The 17377-nt window shown below is 38.9% G+C and overlaps 2 pseudogenes; both read right to left on the minus strand.

Annotated features, from left to right (window-relative positions):
* Positions 1-1121: 1121 nt before the first annotated feature.
* On the minus strand, positions 1122-1711 carry LOC102476481 (charged multivesicular body protein 1b-2-like; annotated as a pseudogene).
* Positions 1712-4025: 2314 nt separating this feature from the next.
* Positions 4026-17160, minus strand: LOC102487008 (small nuclear ribonucleoprotein-associated protein B pseudogene; annotated as a pseudogene).
* Between the last annotated feature and the right edge of the window lie 217 nt (positions 17161-17377).

Genomic DNA, 17377 nt, shown 5'->3' on the forward strand with positions numbered 1-17377 from the left:
AAGCGAGAAATCACCCCCCGGGGGGGGCGGGGTGTCCATGCCGCAATCCCTTCTCCTCCATTCTCCTCTCAGGATCTTGGGCATGCACGCACACACGCCCAGTGTGAATTTAAGCCACTGGGTCCAGGACTCAAACTGAGGTCGACTACATGGGAGTCCAGTGACATAGCCATTACGCCAACTGCTGGTCCCAGAATCATCTTCCTTTTTAAAGCTGAATAACATTCTGTTGCAGGTATATACCTCATTTTATGTCAATAGACACTTGAGTTGCTTATACATTTTAGCCATTGTTAATAATGCTGCTGTATGCATGCATATCTGAGTAGCTACTCGAGATTCTACTCGCAATTATTTAGGATAACTACTCAGAAGTAGAACTGCTGAATCATATGGCATAGGATTAGTATTTCTTATCTGAAATGCCCTATAGCAAAAATCTCTCCAAAAAAACAAATGAACAACAACAACAACAACAACAAAAAACCTATAAGGCATCAAATAATAATCATTAAATTACTGGATTAAAATTAGAATAAATTAAAATTTAAAAGTTAATGAACACAGATTATAAGTCAACTCCATTTCTGTCTAGATAACAAAAACAAACATAAAACACAAAAAATGGCATCATCCATTGTTTGATATCAAATGAGGTATTCTGGGCTATGTAAACATGCTTTCTCTGCTATTGTTTTCATATATCACATCACTGCAGAAATTAAAAATTACTTCAAATTAGAAAAAAAACTTTATTGTATATTTTATTCTGCATAAAGTACTTTACTCTCACTAGTACTTAGGTGCTCAATTTGTGATCCACTTCTGAAGAAGATGTTTAATAAAGAAGCTAAGTCTAGCTCTGCCAAAGACATCTATAAAAATATGTCCCTCACACTTTCACACATAGTATACAGAACTATAAAATCTGTTGAGGTGGAAATTTCCTGGAATTTCTTCATGTATTACAGGCAAAAGAAAACATTATTTACAAATAACGTGTAAGCATTCTGGAATATGTAGTGCTTTTAGTGTTAATTGGAGTGCAATTTATCTATATATATACACACAGAGAACATTTCAGAAGCAAGTGAAGCAAACAGAAGCACCAGTTCTTTGAATTACACTTGATCACAAAAACGAGCAAGTCTCTGTGATCGGTCACCCTGATCTGCTGAAGGAACACTTGTGCCCACAGATCCTGTTTGACCCTGTGGTAGTTCCAGATTGAGGCCAAGGCCAGCTTCATCTGCCAACTCTTCAAGCAGCATATCTTCTTGGTTTTGTGGTGGTGATAGGGTTGCAGTGCTGTTCATTGTGTCTTCCATGTGTTGTGTTTGAACGTCCAGTGTTTGGTGCTCAGATTTGTCCATCAAGGCAGAGATCTTTTCAAGGTTCATTCTCCTCAATGAAGCATCCATAGACATAACTAACCTGCCATGGCCTTTGTTACCTTCCCACTGTTACTGCATAACTCGGGCTGCCACAGCACCCACCCTAGCACTCCTTCTCAAGAAATTGATTGTTTTGTTTTCCTGGCGGGTCGCCTTTTCAGCATGTATTCTTGCAACTTCAGTATTGCCTTCCTGAACGGCCTTTTTCATCTTGGCCTTCTCGGCCTTTTTTTTTTTTTATCACATTTTTTGACATTCCTATTAAGTTCTTTTGTAGCAAACTTCAAGTGAAAAAAGTGTTTCTCCATATTCGACATGATTCCACGACTTTTCTCAGAAGGCGATGGCCCGCGGCAGGTGCACAGGACGAATGGCAGGGCGCCAGAAGCCTAGCGGTTATCCTGAGCACTTGCACACCTGGCTCCTCTATTTGCAACCCTACTTCCTGTTTCCCCTGCAAAATTTGAGATTAAAGAAGAGGCCAAACTTGAGATAGATTATTTAAATTTGCGTTTCTTCCCATGCTCATTGGCCATATTTTTCCACTTCGGATTTATTTTTATATTTTGCTGTTTTGAGCAGCCATTTCACATTTGATAGCAACAAGGACTTTCTAGACCATTCCATCTGAGAGTGTAGATGGAATCACTTCAACAATAACCCAACCGTAGCGTAACATGTAGGACATCATCAGTGCTCAGTAAATAATGATTAAATAGAGAATCCAGATTGCCCTGACTTCTGACTCCACCTAATTCTGTAGGTCCTTTAACCTCCTCAGTATTAACTCCCTGCAAGTATATCTAGCAGTCCTCAGGGCGGGTTTTATCCATAATCACAAACATCCTATTTGACTGACAGTGCCACAGTTTTGCCAGGCCCCATAACTTCTAGTGGTCACAGTACTGCTTTGTGTTGCTCTCCAACTCTGAGTCCTGTAGTGTCTCCTCAGCCTCCTCTACCAGGCACGTGGTTTCTGCTGGTGGCATCTGTCATCACTGAAACTGCCACATTAGATGCCCCAACTGTAAGGCCAAGGATGTGCAGTGGTCTGAGGCAATACATCAGGAGAGGACCCAAGAATGGCTCACTGCTTCTCATGTTTCTTTTTGATAGAGGACGCTCAAGGACTCTGTCTTTCTCTCATGTCTCCCATGTCTTCATGCTTTAAAGCTTTAGAGAAGGGCCAGCAGATGGCATCGGTGGTTAAGGCGCTGGACTCCCACATGGCCAATGTGGTTCAAGTCCTGGACTTGGAGGCTTGCTTTCTCACTTTCTTTCTCTCTCTGGTATGTGCATGTGTTCTATAGCAAATTAAAATAATAATAATAATAAATAAAATTAAATAAGTCAATTGCAGTTTTACCTACAATCTCTCTCTTACTCTTTTAAAAAAGAAACACATTTTCGTGAGGCAATTTAAATCTCTGAATCCTTGGAATTTTTTTGTATTCCTCAGAGTAACCTCAGCTATGTGCACATAAACCTTTGTCAGGTCTGCTCTCCCCACTTGTTACACAATGTCAGACATGCCTGAAAGCCAGCAGTAGGAAGTGATGGACTCTTAGGTTTTGCCAACTCTTCGCAATCCCATGGTATGAATCGTCAAAAATTATGATTATTGGGACCAGCAGTTAGCGTAATGGCTATGTTGCTGGACTCCCATGTAGCTGATGGAGGTTCGAGTCCTGGACCTGGTGGTTTAAACTCACACCAGGTGCATGTGTGTGTATGTCCAAGATACCGAGAGGAGAATGGAGGAGAAGGGATTGCGGTGTGGCCATCCCCCCTGGGGGGTAATTTCTCACTTTCTGTCTCTCTGTCTCTCTCTGTCTTTCTGGTGATGGCCAATGTGGTTCAAGTCCTGGACTTGGAGGCTTGCTTTCTCACTTTCTTTCTCTCTCTGGTATGTGCATGTGTTCTATAGCAAATTAAAATAATAATAATAATAAATAAAATTAAATAAGTCAATTGCAGTTTTACCTACAATCTCTCTCTTACTCTTTTAAAAAAGAAACACATTTTCGTGAGGCAATTTAAATCTCTGAATCCTTGGAATTTTTTTGTATTCCTCAGAGTAACCTCAGCTATGTGCACATAAACCTTTGTCAGGTCTGCTCTCCCCACTTGTTACACAATGTCAGACATGCCTGAAAGCCAGCAGTAGGAAGTGATGGACTCTTAGGTTTTGCCAACTCTTCGCAATCCCATGGTATGAATCGTCAAAAATTATGATTATTGGGACCAGCAGTTAGCGTAATGGCTATGTTGCTGGACTCCCATGTAGCTGATGGAGGTTCGAGTCCTGGACCTGGTGGTTTAAACTCACACCAGGTGCATGTGTGTGTATGTCCAAGATACCGAGAGGAGAATGGAGGAGAAGGGATTGCGGTGTGGCCATCCCCCCTGGGGGGTAATTTCTCACTTTCTGTCTCTCTGTCTCTCTCTGTCTTTCTGGTGAGCGCACACGCCCTGTAGCAAAAACCTCTCCAAAAAAAATTATGATTATTAATAAAATACTTTTTAATTAGAGGTGAAGGACTGGGTTCAAAGTAATAGTTTCAGAATGTTTGTATAAGAATTCTTTTTGCTAACTTTTTTAGTACTTTAAGAGTTTATTATGAACCAATTTTACAGGCCACAGGGAAATAAAAGGTCTATGTACAGCCTTACAGGAAGTGGGTCTGCTATGTCTGGAGGAGGCGCTGGCCTATCCAAAGTGGAGCAGGACCCCCACAGCCGGGTGGGTACTGAGTTGGGGCCCCTGCTGTATTCTGTGGCAGCAGCTGCAATGTGCCTCTTCCCGGAGGAGTCATTACTTCTTGGGATGACCCAGCAAATCCATGAACGGGGCCAACAAATCCTGCAAGAGCCTGGGGGTAGGAACACTAGCTGGGATTCCTCTGCCAGCAACCCTGTGGATGCCTGGACCTTCAGCAGCTCCAGCAAGTGGCACTTAGGCAATGCCAGTGTCTTTGAGAGACACTGTCATGGAGACCAAGCTCTCTCCCTACGACAGCAGTATCAGGCCAAGGACTCGCTTCTCTTCCCTTTCTGCTTGTTTAGAGTTCTTTGGCTTGACCTTTGAACTCGTCACAGTCACAAAGGATCAAAAGCATTTCCTTGTGGAAAGCGTTAAAAGTGCCAGTGAAGATCTGGCGGCCTTGCAGGATGTGCCTCATCCCGTAGTTGATGGCTGCAGCGTCTTGGGGCTCTTGCCCGCGGTCGTGGTGGTGGTTTGAATGCCTCGATTCTCACCTGATTTGATTCCACAGAGTGCTAACTTTTTATTTTTTTTTTTTTGCTAACTTTTTTTTTTTTTTTTTGGAGCTTTTTGCTATAGGGCATGTGCGCTCACCAGAAAGACAGAGAGAGACAGAGAGACAGAAAGCGAGAAAAATCATCCCCAGGGGGGATGGCCACGCTGCAATCCCTTCTCATCCATTCTCCTCTCCAGGATCTTGGGCATGCATATACACGCGCCTGGTGTGAGTTTAAACCACTGGGTCCGGGACTCAAACTGCGGTCGATTACATGGGAGTCCAGCGACATAACCATTACGCCATCTGCTGGTCCCTGAGTGTTAACTTTTTTAAAAGAAGATTTCCAAAGGGAAGATTTCTTCATTTATTCTGCACACATATATCGGCGCCTCCTGTATCATGACACTGGGCTCTAAACACCAAGCCAAGATGTTGAGGGTCATAGACGTAAATAAAATAAAATAAAATACAAAAACCAACAAATGTATCTGACAAAGCACAGCACATATTCCCATGGTCTGCAAAGGGCTCAGAGGAGCGCAAGAGTGTGTGGTAATATGAATCACAGGGGTCAAGAAAACCCTCATTGTCAAGGCCCTGTTTCTGCTGAAAGCCCACTTAGTTTTAGAGGTGGGTGACCCGGGCTAAGATGACCTTGTTGCTGTCAAAGAAATTTCAGCAAAAGTATCATAACGAAAAAAAGGTCTGAAGCTCTAACAACAAAAAAAGTCTGGCCACTTAACCGACACATAGTTTAGCATAAAGATCAAACGATTCTCAATAAATAGTACGTTCTCAAAGTATACAAAGTGCCTTTTGTGACTATTATCTTAAATGCTCTGCCATAAAAGGAAATGTTGTGATACCATGAAATAAAACAGACCTTGGAAAATTTATAATCACAGGTTACTTGGAGGGGAATTTGATCACCACAGCAAAGAGGCAATCAATCGGATTTGCTTAGTGGAGGAAATCATTCATGTCTTTATATTTACATAGTCTGTATCTTTAAGTTTATATATTCTATATCATTACGTTTGTACTCTTTAGAGACTATAATGAGCTTTAGAAGCAATACAAATCATTTAGTTAATTCAAGTCTTTCTGATGTTTTCTGTCTTCAACTTCTTTTATAATCCTTTTTTATTCTTTTTTTAGGTTTTTGCTATAGGGCACATGCACTTGCCAGAGAGAGACAGAGAGAGGGAAAGTGAGAAATCATCCCCCAGGGAGGACAGCCATGCATGGCCATGTGGGAGTCTAGCGCCTTAACCACCCCGCCACTTGCTGACCCCTGTCTTCAACTTCTTAATAAAATATATTTTTATGAGGGCAAAATGAGAAGGAGAGATACATGCTTATAAACCATATTTGTTTATTTATACAGTAAAGGTAATAAACATATTCTATTAGTTGAGTAGTATAAAAAGATATTTTTTTTTTCTTTAAAGAATTGATAGTCCACTTCAGTAGACACAGATCTACATATATAAGTATGATGTAATATAATAGGAACTTTATATATAGCCAGTCTTTTACTAATCTAGGGCTACAGACAAAATGTGTGCTATGCGATCTAAAAGGTGGAAATTATTTATGTCACTTTGGGGAGCCAAGGAGAGTTCACAGACAAGGTGATGTTTTTCAAAAAAAAAAAAAAGAATTTTTTTATCTTCCAAAAAAGAAAGGCAATGATAAAACCGAGGAAACAATAAAGCAAAGCAAATAGAACAAAATGTTGTACGAGAATAGTGATCCAAATAAGAAACAAACTCAAATATTAAATGATTTCTCATAATACATAATTTCTAAGACAAAGTTATTAATTAGACTGTCTAGTTCATTTGATCCTTCTCCTTTAAATGGTACAAAAGTCATGACTTTGGACCTGTGAAGAAAATACAGTCCTGGCATACTGCTTAGCTCTGCAGAGAACACTATTTTACATGTCATATGAATCCACTTTGGTTGATTTTTAGTCTTCACCTAGCTAAATATCCTTCTTCATGTTAAAATAAAATGCCCAAAGAAAATGAATAATTTCCTTGTAACATGCAATTTAGTGTTAACTAGATAACTAAAAACAGTAAGATTAAGATGGTAGTCTCTGGGAAGCAGAAACCTAAGAGAGAGGAAAGAAGGAAGAATCAGATGAGGTCAATTTTTTAAAAATTGAAAACCACTACTCCAGTACTTGATTTTGTTGTTGTTATTATTTTTTTTAAGTCTATTTTTCTATTTCTTCCATGAGAAATAGAGAGAGAGTCTCTTCTTCTTCTTCTTCTTTATTTTAGTGGTTTTTGCTATAGGGTGCATGTGTTTGCCAGAAAGACAGAGTGAGACAGAAAGCGAGAAATCACCCTTCGGGGAGGATGGCCACGCTGCAATCCCTTCTCCATTCTCCTCTAGGATCTTGGGCATGGCGTGAGTTTAAGCCATCGGGGCTGTGACTTGAACCACAGTTGACTATGTGGCAGTCCAGTGACATAGCTATTATGCCAACTGCTGGTCCTGAGAGAGTCACTTCTAATAGGATTGTCATATCATGATCTATCTCCAATATCAGCCAGCCAAGATTGTGGGCTTGCACATGTTCCCAGCATGTACAGGGAGACCTCAAGATGAGAACCTGAGACCTTACCATATGGCCTCAGCATTGTGAAACTTCACTGCTGTGCAACTATGGTTGCCTTGAATTTTTAATTAATTAATTTTTTATATATACTGTATAAGTACCTCCATTTTTAAAAACTCATTAAAACCGTAAGGAAGTTTATCTTCTTATTTCAAGACGGAGAAACATAGTTATTCAAGTTGACCATCCTTAGTTTCATTTTCTACTTTGTGTTTCTCATAATATTATACACAGTACTCATCATCCTCATTCACTGTGAGGTACTTACTCTACCATGTAGAGTTGTGCTTTGAGTGTTTCAGAGTTGCATATTTCTTTTTTCCTACCAAACTGAGTCAGGTAGGAGGGAAGAAATTGAAGAAACATGGTTCAGTAGCCATTTGTTCAGAAGATAAATGGTTATGAGAGTTTTTGCCACTAAGTTATGTTAATGCACTCTATAAGCCGATCACTATTTTCTAGAGGACATGGGACCCTAGTGCTGAAGGAACTGTAGTCAGTTTTCTCCTTTGTCCCCATAGGCTAATTCTTCTTCTTCTTTTTTTTTTTTTTTGTTTTTTTTTCCTGAGGTAAAAGCACAACTTTCTTTCCCTGGAATGTGTGAGGGTTCTGAAATGCACTCTACCCACAGAATCTGCCAGACTATTGCCGCTCCATTAGAACTGGCTGAGATCATAGTTACCTAAGAAATGCCATTTGTCAACTCTGTTTCTGGATGTCTCCTTCTCCAGGCACCTCAGCTCATTCAGAAGTTAAGGTTCATGTATCCTGCCCTGGATTTCCCCCCCGGATTTCTGTGATTCCACATGCTGAAGAATACACAGAGCATTGCTGCAGAGTTAGTTACATGGAAGTGAAAACCCAACCATTTGGAACTAATATATTTATTGCAGTATCCATAAGAAGAGGGCATGAAACATCCTTATTTTTAAGAACTCAAGCTTTGGTTCCTGAAATAACACCCACACAAAGAGAAAATTAAAAAGGACTAGGAGATTTCTCTTCACTTGGATGGCTGACACAAGATCCAGGGATATAACACAAATAGAAGATGCACCCTTATTAACACTACTGAGACTCAGAGTCACAGTTACCATGAAATGTGAAGAGAAAAAGAGACTTAGATAATTTTTTCCAACAAGAAGCCAATTTAAGGATTTCCCCCCTCTTCTTTTTCTCCTTGTTTCTACTTTAGAACACTGTCACTTGTTTGGAAGACCTTGATTTGGTGTGTGTTTGGTGGGGGTAGGAGGTGGTTCAAGCTGTCTTGATTAGCTTTGAACATCCTTCTCGCATAATCAATACCATTCTGACAAGAGCTGGTTCTAGCATCCAGGCTTCATTGTTAGGGAAGCTTTATCAGGCACTTTCCTCGGTCTCTGACACATTCAAAAGAATGTTATCAGTGATTTTTCATCCTTTGAGAGTACATTTGGATTTGGAAGACTGTCAAAATGTATTTGGAGCCAAGCCTGCTGAATAAATGGTGGTGATGAAATTGAGAAATAGAATGTCGAGAGAAGTGCTAAAAAACAAATGCTCCTAAAACTTCTTTTTTTCTTTTTAGCAATGGGCATTTTGTAATAAATAGACTGTGTAACGCCATTCGGTGACTTCCTGTGAGACTTAAATTTGTTCTCTCTAGTAACAAGAGAGGGGTTATCAGAGACCTGCCTCTCAGAAAATGCCAAGTGGGTAGCAATGTTATTTATATGAATGAATAACTTGGAGACTTCAGCAGTACTCTCTTCAGATAAATGGAGGATATTATTCTAGAAACTCAGCCTTCGGGCTCCTAGTCTAGCTCCCAGGTCTCTAGTAATCACCTATCCTTCACAGCAAATGGCATTAAAGTAGGAAAAGGAAAAAGAAAATATAATCTAACTTAGCATCTTCAATTCTTAGATAGGCCCTGTCATATGTGTAGAGTTATAGAAAAGGTCAGGAAAAAAGTAGGTAATTTATGGATTCTACTGCTTTCCTACGGCCTACCTCACCCCTCAAATGAAGCAGGATTCACTTCTACTCCAAAGGCTTTTATGTACGCACAAAAATTATTTGTAAAACTTCTGTTTTAATTGAGTAAAAAGAGAACAAGATACTACAAAAGAATGTATTCTTTGCAGTATCCAAATTTTTCTTTCAGAAGAGGACTCTTAAAGAAAAAAAAATACTAATAAAAACCAGAACTTAAAATAATACCTGTATCTTCACTCCCCCAAAAAATCACCCTATAAATGACTTTCTTGATTTTACAAAACTTTGTTTCCCCCCTTTGGCAATGCTTGGCTTACATATTAAGAGTAGTTGCGCTTTCTGATCTGCCATCTGAGGTGGGATCACCACCAGGGTAGAGACTTTCATCAAACCCTTACCGAGAAGACCATCGCTCTTGAGGTTGAGCCATGAATTATAAATCATTACGACTAAGCTGAAATACATCTTTATTCATCAAAATAGAAAACATTGCAATCAACACATTTTTACCAACCACAAATAAGTTTGTTTATCCCTGTAGCGTACAAATCTGTGCTTTGGAATTCGATAAACTCTTAGAAAGCATCTTCTGTATCCTGCTGGCTGTGGAGAAGTGCTTTAGAGCTTCTTTTCAGTCCAACCACTGAGCTGGCTATCACTGGTTGTCATATAAAATCCACTTTTCATGGCACATCACAGTCTACTAATAATTGAGAAATGGTTTATTGCTACATAGAATAAGAGAGGCCGACACTTCAAAATTATTATTATTTTTTAAATTTCTTGGTCAGTTTGTGAGGCACTCACTTATGGAGCTTTTTCACCTTTCAATTTGCTTCAAATGCTGAACAACTGTAGAATGGTCTATGTTGAGTTTTTTCACCTTCTCGTGTAGTTTTACGAGGATCAGCTTCGAGGATTGCTCTCAGTTTGTCATTGTCAACTCTCAATGGCCGGCCAGTACGCCAGTCATCGTCAGGGCTCTCATCGCATTTGCAAAACTTCTTGCACCCCCACTGCACTGTACATTTGCTAGCAGTTTCTGGGCCAATGTGTTGATGTTGCAAGTTGTCTCGGCTGCTTTACGGCCCACTTTGAGCTCAGAGAAGAACATCACTTGAATTTGCTTTTTGTTTAACATCATTTCCATAGACCAACATACATATGAAATAAAGCAAATAATAAATAATTAGCAAAAAAAAGCAGGAAGTATGCATTAAAATGATGCATAGCTTAACTACATTTATTTAATATCCAATATCAAATGGCAAATTTCAACAATGCAAAACCACAATTGCCTTTGCATCAACTTAATATTTTGCATTCTATATAGTATATATAATAACATGTGATATTTATGTATTTATATCACATACATTTAATATACATATATACATTCATAGAAATATATAATTCACAATTTCCCTGATATACCTATATATACATATGTGTATATACATCTGTATCTATCTATATATTTCATATTATATATCATATAACATACATAAACACATATATGTTTGTGTGTATTTGTGTGTGTGTGTGTAAAAATGAGATGTTCTTTTACACCAGGGAAATTGTGAAATACACACACACACACCTATATTTCCAAATTTTCCTGGTGTAAAAGAACATCTAATTTTAGTATATGGAGACTTTGAAAGAAAAATTTTGTTCCCAGATGTTCTAGTTAAGATTATAAAGTGGTTATTACATATAAAGTACATTTTATGTAGATGGCAACTTTTATTATAAAAGGGCCTGGAAGAGATATTAATGAACAGAAATTTTATATGAACATGACCATTTAAAAAATTTGTATAACTCCACATGTTCATGAACTTGTTCTTGTCATGTCGATTCCTTTAGTCCTCAAAGGGGTCTTTCTTCTAAATTGAGAAATATCTTAGGATTGTAAAACAGGCCATTGTCAGTAACTGATTTTTTTTTCTCACTTTTCTGTGAGGAACACTTTGTTCTAAGAAAGGAACCAAAGAGTGATGCCACAATTAGAAGCGTTTGAGTTTGCTGTTTTGTTACAGTGCTGGGTGGAGGCTTTAGCTTTGGGGTGATTTTTTCAGTGGTGTAATTCTAGAACAAACAATGTGCCTTCTACATAAAACGTTGCCAAGGTTCTGAAATACGTCTTTAGCCATACTATTTAGTAATATTATTTAGTCACTAATTATTTAGCAATTTGAAATTCCAAAAGATTATTTCTGGCTTCAGGCCAATATTGATCAAATCAGCAAAAATGATGAATTAAGTTTCTATGATACTTCAAAGTTAATCATATAGATATAAGAAAAAGTGTGGAATTTTTCTGTAGTAAATCAGAGGAACAGCTTCCAAATACTACTTGTGCATGGCCTATTTTCACTTTTCTGTGAGGAACACTTTGTTCTAAGAAAGGAACCAAAGAGTGATACCACAATTAGAAGCGTTTGAGTTTGCTGTTTTGTTACAGTGCTGGGTGGAGGCTTTAGCTTTGGGGTGATTTTTTTCAGTGGTGTAATTCTAGAACAAACAATGTGCCTTCTACATAAAACGTTGCGAAGGTTCTGAAATACGTCTTTAGCCATACTATTTAGTAATATTACTTAGTCACTAATTATTTAGCAATTTGAAATTCCAAAAGATTATTTCTGGCTTCAGGCCAATATTGATCAAATCAGCAAAAATGATGAATTAAGTTTCTATGATACTTCAAAGTTAATCATATAGATATAAGAAAAAGTGTGGAATTTTTCTGTAGTAAATCAGAGGAACAGCTTCCAAATACTACTTGTGCATGGCCTATTTAAAAATTCTTCTTGACTAGTATCAGTACCCTTTTGGGGAAAAAGCATGTATATTTTTGTTTTGAGGAAGAGATTTTCTTCTCTAATGGGATAGACTTCAGAATCTCTCTTACAGGCAACAATTCTAGGTGGCATCAGAGCCCATTCATCATTACTTTCAATATTCTTTTTCTTTTAAAGAATTATTTATTTAATTTTCTTCACCATCATCATTATTTTTTTTAATTTACTCTAGGGCACATACATTCACCAGAGAGAGAAAGTGAGAAAGCAAGCTGCCACGTTCAGGACTCTAACTGCAGTGAGCCATGTGGGAGGCCAACACCTTAACCATCATGCCACCTGCTGGCCCAATATTTTCAAACGTGAAATACATCACTCTTGTGGTCCAGCTCCAGGAACATGGCCATAGCATATTAAAGAATGTTTTCACATCAAGATCCCTTGTTCATTAAAAGAGAAATTTGAAGAGAGGCCCATGGCATTAGTCCCATGAATAATAGCAAAATGGCATGGCGGTTCTCAATTAAGTTGTCTTCCTTTTGTGGCTTTATGAGGAATAGCTGAGGGACTTGCGCCTCACTGCAGTGAAAAGAGCACTGGATACGGGCAGAAGATGTGAAGCACTGGATGCTTTCTTGCTGTAAGAACATGGGCAAGTGTTTAAAACCTTGCGTCTGTCTTTTTTCTCACATATAAAAGGAAAGTAACATTGGTCTACTAATGTCAGCGAGTTGTGGGAGTGAAATAGGGTAGTAAATGAATAAACGCATTGTTAAGCGTTGGCCACTGTGTAAGTATTGTTGTGTATTAGTTACATGCCTTTGGCTATATGATTCACATGAAGCGTGAGGAGTGGGCAGCCAGTGGTGTGGTGGTTAAGGCAACAGGATCCCACATAACTGACTGCAAGGTTTGGGTCCAGGACCTGGTGGTTTGAAAAACACACTGGGTGCATGTGCACCCAAAATCCCAAGAGAAGAATGGAAGAGAAAGAACTGCAATGTGACTGCCCCTTCTGGAGAGTGCTTTCTTACTTTCTCTACCTCTGGCAAGCACATGGACCACATAGAAAGAAAAGAAAGAAGAAAGAAGGAAAAGAAAGAAGAGAAGGAATCATGGCTAACTAAAACTGGAGATACTTTATTGGAAATATATAGAGGCTCAAAAAACTGCCACAATTCTAGAAAACCATACTAGTGAAGGGACAAAAAAGAGGGAGTTGCAGGGGTACAGACACAGGGCATTACAGAGGCCCTGGGAGAAACTGTTCAGGAGGCTGCAGTGACTCCATTCACTTCCAGTCCCTGTGACCCTATGCACAAGTAAGAATACTGGGGAGTAACACACCATTGGTTTGCTGGAATCTTATGCTGGTCTGAATGTTTATGTCTCCCCAAAATTCGTGTGTCGAAATCCTAATCCCCCAGGGGTGATTGATACTAGGAGACAGGGTGATGATACAGGCAATGTTGTCAAGTGGGATTAGAGCCCTTACGTAAGAGACCTGAAGATTGCTGCTTCTGTCATGTGAGGGCATAGTGAGAAGATGGATGCCACCTATGAACCATGAGACAGCTCCTCCTGAGAGATCTAATCTGCCAGTGCCTTGGTCTTGGACTTCACAGCCTCCAGAACTGTGAAAACAACAATATTCTATTGTTTGAACTGCCCAGTTTATGTTATTTTGTTATAGCAACCCAAATGGACTAAGACAGTATTCTGAAATCAATATCCCTTCTTTCCCCAGTTTGGTCTATAAAACATACACATTCATATTCAATGACTCTGAGTTCTGGTCTCCTACAAGCAAGTAAATGCCATATGTTACTACCTTGGGGCTTTACCTATGATTTCTTAGAACAGCAGTAATTAGGGTTCACACTAAAGGCTCAATTGATTACTACTCCTCAAGCAGAGAGAAAAAAAGCCTGAGATCTGGCTCAGTCTTCTGAGGAGTCCTTGTTTGGGGCTGTTGTAGCTATTGCTGCCCATTGTGACCTTGTTGAAATCAAGGTGACCCACCTTCCTGGAGATGGGGATTGGCCAGGTGTCCACTGTAAATTAGGAGTCTGTTTACTGAAGAACTATGCTGTCTATGGTTCAGAGCTCCTAGTCTGGCAGTAATTTTCTCTCTGGGTATAAGGATAGGAGATGGAAGTGTATCTCTTGCTCCACCAAATCCTTCAAGGCTTGGCATGAGGCAGGTGACAAGGTCGAGAGCATTTCTCATTTCAGTCCTATGCCATGTCGACTCCTTTCTCCTCATCTCTGAACTCTTGTCCTGGCAGTAGAGAAAGTCCTTCTTCTTCCTGTCCCAAGGTTGAGGCCCATGTGCTGTCCTATCAAAAGTTTAATGTTCTCATGGGAAACACAATTCTTTTTAAAGTTTCATTTACAGCCTATGTAATCCTTCTTAATGACTCAAAGGGAAATATAAGGATGATGGACACCAACTAATAAGTCTATTCCATTCCCTCACATGGGAGAACAACTTAGTTTTGAATGAAACTAAGGCATTTAAAGTAAGAATGAGAATTCAGATTTATCTGGACAGCAGCTGTGGTATCTTGTTACTTGCTTTCTCTAGTCTGAGTTCTTTCCATTTTTCTCACAAAGATTTGCTTCCTTTGCTCATTAAAGATGGGGAAATCTTATTTTCCCATGGGCCCCTGCAAATACTTAGGTGTAGAACAAGTAAAGAAGAAAAGTGATATTGCTTGATGTAGCAGGATGGATGGAGGAAAACGACAAGTGAATTTGAATTAAAGAATGTAGTGGGCATTAGAGAAAGCATTGTTGGAGGCTGGCGTCTCAAGGTCCTGAGGCAAGACCAGGAAAAACTTCTAATGAAGAAATACATGTGTGCTCTTGTCCTTCTCCCATCCCATGACAACCTATAATGGACTTTATGAGGAGCTGATGTCAGGAGACGGATGACTTGTTCTGTGACCTCCTGGGTAGATCTCAAACATCAAGTCAGTTACATGGAGGATGGGAGCTCTATATTCTAATGAGCCCTAGGAGACATTCAGAAGAAGTAGAAATAGACTAGTGCATCTGGAGCCCACTGTGGATTAGGTTAAGCTGTCCTGTGTTAGGCTTTTTAGTGAAGGTCAAGAGGATACCTATCTGTGTCAAAGAGCAGTATATGTTAAGGTCTGAGGTCATGTTCTTACCCGAGGTTTCTTTTACTCAAAGAATCTCAGTGAATACGAATTTGACTTATGATGACACCAGACCTTCTCATAATGCGTAACCATCTAGAAACATCTCCAAGTCTGCCACAAATGGTTTGTTTGGAAAACTTCCTCCCCAAATGTCAACTAGATCCGTGTTTGCCGTGAAATCAGAACACATGAGAGTAATCAGATCTTCTGGGAAGAAGATAGTTTGGAATTTCTGCTTTCCAAAACATTTCACAATTTCAACTGTGTTTTTTATTTTATTTTTTTTCCCTTTCCTGAGAACTTTATATCCTATGGAATCTCAATCTAGTTATAAACACCTCTAGGCTATAGTCTATAGTTCAGTCAGCAGGCTGTCCAACAAGTCATGTTCCTTTATAATACATCCCAACTATTTGGCAGAAGCTTATCAATATGCTTTGGTTTCTCCAACAGGAAGATTAACATCTAGCTTGTACATTTTTTCTCTAACAAAGATTATTTTTTTTTTAAATTAAGACATCTTGTTCAAATATTTTTGTTCAACTTTGGATGATATTCCAGAAAATGTAAGAAAGAGGTTCTGTGAAATATTTTTGGTGTGATCTAGTGAGTGAAATAAAGAGCAGCATGCAGAAACACCTTGCAGTTTTTCAACACATCAAAAATGTGCTCTAAGCATTAAAGAAAAAACTTGAAACACACTTGTTTTCTGTTTTTTAGCAGAGTTTGGCAATAGCAACAATTGTTTACATGGGGAACATGAGTCAACCTAATTTAACATGATGTCAGTGCGTTTTGGAATAAAATCGTGTGGAGTATATGATGAAATTATGCTCTGGCACAAGAATCAAATAATGTCAGATCTGAGGGAGCTTCATCCTCTCATTAAAGAGATGAGAAAACTGGGAAAATACTGGTTAAATCACTTGTCTAAGATCAAATAGCTAGTCATTTATGGAGCTCAAATGAATCTGATCTTACAATCCTTGTCTACTATTCTTTCTACCTTTACATAAAGATGGTGATATGTTTTCTCTCTGGTTCTTCTCCTCACATTCAAAAGACGTGGATCTGGAGCCAGCCTGTGGCCTGGTGGTTAAGGTGGCTAGATCTCACATGGCTGATTGTGCAGTTCAAGTCCTGGCCCTAGCAACTTAAAAACACAGTAGGTACATGTACATTTATGCCCAAAATCTTGAAAGGAGGGATAAATAGAGAAGAGAGATTGTGGCTTGACCATGCCCTATGGGGGATGCTTTTTCATTTTATCTTTCTGTCTTTCTCTCTCTCTGGTTAGTACATGTACCCTCTGGCAAATTAAAAACAAAACAAAGAACAACAACAAAAACCCTGGATCTGTCACACAAACTGTAGTCTTAAACTTGGGTCTCAACTTTCTTACCTAAAAAAGTGGATAAAATAGTAGTTGACTCTATGATGTTATAGTAAACTTATGGCACTGTTGTAAGTAAAGCAAGGCTTCTATGTATGGATAGAGTAGATTAAGCTTGATGTATGATATTGTCTCAGTCCACTATTATGTTGCTTACGAAATGCCTTGAAACTGAGTAATTTATATAGAATAGAGGTTTATTTGGCTCATGATTCTACTGATTGGAAAGTTCAAAGTCATGGGGTCAACTCACAAGATGGCAGAGAAAAGCAGAAAGGTCAGCAGGCCTGTGCCAAGAGAGAAATCTGGGGACAGTGCTTTCTGTTACAACAGCCTACTTTTTGCAGAAACTAACCTTTTCTCATGAGAATTGTGACTCACTCCATGTCAAAAGACAACATTTATACATTCTTGAGAATGATGTTTTCATGATCCTAATATCATCGCTAGGCCTCACCTCTTAAAAGTTTCATCACATCCCACTGAAGACTAAGTTCCAAAATGTGAACATCAGGAGGATAAACCATAGTCTAAATTGTAACAGATGTCCTACAACTTCAAGGGATAAATTCTATTTCTCCACATTATTGCATGTGGGCTGGCCTTAGGTATAACTTTGACTTTGACTATAACAGAAATGAAGTTATGTGAGTTCTCAACCCTGAGCTGGAAGAAATGGATAATGATCTGACTTCTATGTCTCACCATTAATAAAAATAAATTCAAAACAGATCAAAGAACTAA

This window comes from Tupaia chinensis, unplaced genomic scaffold (genome assembly GCF_000334495.1).
Source record: "Tupaia chinensis unplaced genomic scaffold, TupChi_1.0 Scaffold144806_1, whole genome shotgun sequence".
Lineage (NCBI taxonomy): Eukaryota > Metazoa > Chordata > Mammalia > Scandentia > Tupaiidae > Tupaia > Tupaia belangeri.